Raw genomic sequence first — 3,580 nt, 5'->3', positions numbered from 1 at the left:
GGGGTAGCCGCAGGAGGAGCAGGTGCTCTTCTGGAGGTGGAAGCTGCGGCGGCCGCAGCGGATGCAGAGCGTGTGGGTCTTGTTCCGGCGCTTGCCGAAACTGCCGGTACCCTTCGTCTGCAAAAACAAAACAACCACGGAGGGAAGAGAGGGTCAGCGACAGGCGACGACGGAGCGGCGGCGGCGCCGGCGGGGAGGGGGGCTAGGGTTCGGAGGCGGAGACGTACCATCGCTTAGGGTTGGAGGAGACGAGCGAATGGGAGTGGCGGCGGTGGAGACGGAGTGGCGTAAACCCTACCGCACTTTATAAGGGGGCGGAGCCGCCGGGTGCCGTGGTGGGCTTTGTTTGTCTGTTTGGACTGTTGGGCCGTGAGAACGAGGACGCTGCATTTAGTCCATCTCGCTTCGACACAAGCCCAATTGCCCCAATCAGGGGTTCAGGTGCTTGCGTGAAGAAAAGAAACGTGCACTTGTAAAAAAAACATTTGCCTAAAAACACATGTCAAGAAAATAAGTGCAATATCCCCCCAAATGCTGAAAATCTAACACCAGCTTTTGAACGCAATACCCATCATCAAATCAATAGCATGAATTGTAGACTTGTTAGCGTGACGTTGGTCTGATGACGAGCGGTCGCTCCCTAACACGTGTCGCGCAAACGAATCATTTGTTTCCACTTGACTTGAGAGGGAAAGGAGTGACTTTATCCTCATTCTGGAATATTACCGACGTCCATTTTCATCCCCCGGCGGAGCACCATCCCACCTCTTTTGTTTCCGAGCCACTGGTGCCGACGGAGAAGCACGGCGAGCTGTCATCTGATGTTGCCATGTCCGACCTATGCAACTATTCTCAATGTACCGCCGCCACTATTTAAACTTTCGAGTACAAATTTCCATTTCCGAGCCACTATTTTTGACACTATTCATTTCAGATTTGTCTTTTTTGTTTCTCAATGTATATTTTGAATTTTGATCTGAAATTTTTAGGGGTTATGAACATATGTCTTCTGAACATCCACAATTTTTTTCAGAATTTTTTGAAACATCTAAATGTCATTTTTCAAAAGTTGAAGCATGGTAGCATGTGAAGGGTGGTATCATGTGATATTTTCCCTGTGATGGAGTTCCTTATCTGAAGTAGAGCGGAAGGTTGTCATCTTTGCAACTCGAATGAATAGTGTGCCACTCCATTAGTTTCTTTCAGAACTACAAGGCAAATAGTTTACGGAGTCGTTTACCACTGCAACAAAGTTGTTAGGTATTAGTGGCATAAATGTAGAATTAGAGACTATTTATCTTCAAACGAGAAAAAGAATCATGGTTACGGCCAAAGTGTCACTAGGAAAGAGATCTCTTTAGTTATGTTAGAATACATTCAAATGGACATATACGGAACATGAAAAGCACCGGAAACAGATTAAATTATTGAACAAGTCATGTTTTGTAATGCATGTTAAATTCACATTCAACTAGTTGGCAAGGCAAATTCATGGAACAAATTAACTACATTGCGTCAAGGATGACAATGAAAGAAATTGTTAAGATTCAACTAACACTAATACTAATCCGATTAGCACTGTCCCCTCATCACTGACCGGTGTCTCGCTAGGTGAGGGAGTCCTGGATTAGGGGGTGTCCGGATAGCCGGACTATAACCTTTGGCTGGACTCCTGGATTATGAAGATACAAGATTGAAGACTTCGTCTCGTGTTCGGATGGGACTTTCCTTGGCGTGGAAGGCAAGCTTGACGATACGGATATGTAGATCTCCTACCATTGTAACCGACTCTGTGTAACCCTAGCCCTCTCCGGTGTCTATATAAACCGGAGAGTTTTAGTCCGTACAACAACAACAATCATACCATAGGCTAGCTTCTAGGGTTTAGCCTCCTTGATCTCGTGGTAGATCCACTCTTGTACTACCCATATCATCAATATTAATCAAGCAGGAGTAGGGTTTTACCTCCATGGAGAGGGCCCGAACCTAGGTAAAAACATTGTGTCCCTTGTCTCCTGTTACCATGCGCCTAGACGCACAGTTCGGAACCCCCTACCCGAGATCCGCCGGTTTTGACACCGACATTGGTGATTTCATTGATAGTTCCTCTGTGTCGTCGTCATCAGGTAGGATGCCTCATCCCGTCTTTAAAGACGGCACCGTTGCTAAGGGAGCTCTGGCTATCGACCAAACTCTCCGGCTAGGTGGTTTTTTTATGACCGCCTGTTCGGCTGTTGCGCCGACGATGACCTCTCGGGTCATCAAAAGCAATCTTCACGTCAACTCGGAACTCGCCGAGCAGTTAGATCCAATGGAGCTCTCTTCCCTAAACGAGCTCTTGGATCGCATCGCCGCCCTGGGAGTCGCTACAGACTACGACCAGATTGGGCCTAAACCCGAACTGAGAGAGATTAACTCTCCCCAGGTCACCCATCACGTCGCAGTGGTAGAGGGACAGTGCGGCGACCCTTCATCTATCGTAAGGACTAGCTATGTCCGGATTCCCGATCCCTCCAAGCCGGATACCCGCGGAGCGGAGGACGTCACTCAAGACTTGAACTTAGAGTCAGGCAACGGGCTAGATTCATCGGACAACATCCAAGAATCCAAACTTCCGAGTTCGGAAACTCCTTGGCCCCTGAGTCGCAGATTGGGTGAGGTTTCGGATTTAATTCCACCCTCCCACCCAAACATAAGCGATCTATCCCAAATTAGGTAAGAGCCCGAAGAAACAGTACATCATTACTGGGCCAGATTCCTCCTGGTTATGAACAGGACAAAGGACTGCCGCGAGGAAGACGCAATTTCATTCTTCTGCAATAATTGCACGGACAAGGGAATCATCAACGCCATAAGTCGCCGTGATATTACACGCTTCGCTGACTTGGCGGCCATAGTACGAAAGTATTGTGCGATGGAAAGCGCCTGGAAAACCGAAATAAAATTTTGGGACAATCCGGCCCTGAATACAAACCCAGCCCGAAATAAAAGGGTGCATCATCGCCAGACACCCGGGTTAAACACCAAAAAGCAAAAACCCTCCACAGGGCATGGAACCGTACTGGAAGGATGGCTTAATGGACCCTGTAAAATTCACAGTACAGAGGGCGCCACACCAACTCATAGCCTTGGAGCATGTTGGATACTCTGGCAGGTGGCCAAAATTGGCGAAGATCTTTTAATTCCAGAAGCCACAGAAAGCCACCCCAGGGACACCAGTACGGTATTAACAATCTTCGAGACTTTAGCATCGAATAATATGCGAAAAAGAACACTTCGCAGCCTTGCCGAAGTCTACCAAGTAGCAACAATAAACCCATGGAGTGACACGGCTATTACTTTTAATGCTAGTGATGAACCCAAATTCCGAACAGCCCGAGCACTAGCCGCATTGGTCCTCAGTCCAATAGTGGACGGCTTTCGCCTTACCAAGGTACTCATGGATGGCGGCAGCGGATTGAACCTCATTTATAAGGAAACGCTTCAAAAATGGAAATAGACTGGAACCGCATTGAGCGAAGCAGCACAACCTTTAGAGGAATAATCCCCAGTCGGGAAGCGCGCTGTACAAGAAAAATCA

The sequence above is a fragment of the Triticum dicoccoides genome, chromosome 6A, assembly GCF_002162155.2.
Source record: "Triticum dicoccoides isolate Atlit2015 ecotype Zavitan chromosome 6A, WEW_v2.0, whole genome shotgun sequence".
Classification (NCBI taxonomy): domain Eukaryota; kingdom Viridiplantae; phylum Streptophyta; class Magnoliopsida; order Poales; family Poaceae; genus Triticum; species Triticum dicoccoides.
Note: the sequence above shows the minus strand (reverse complement) of the source record.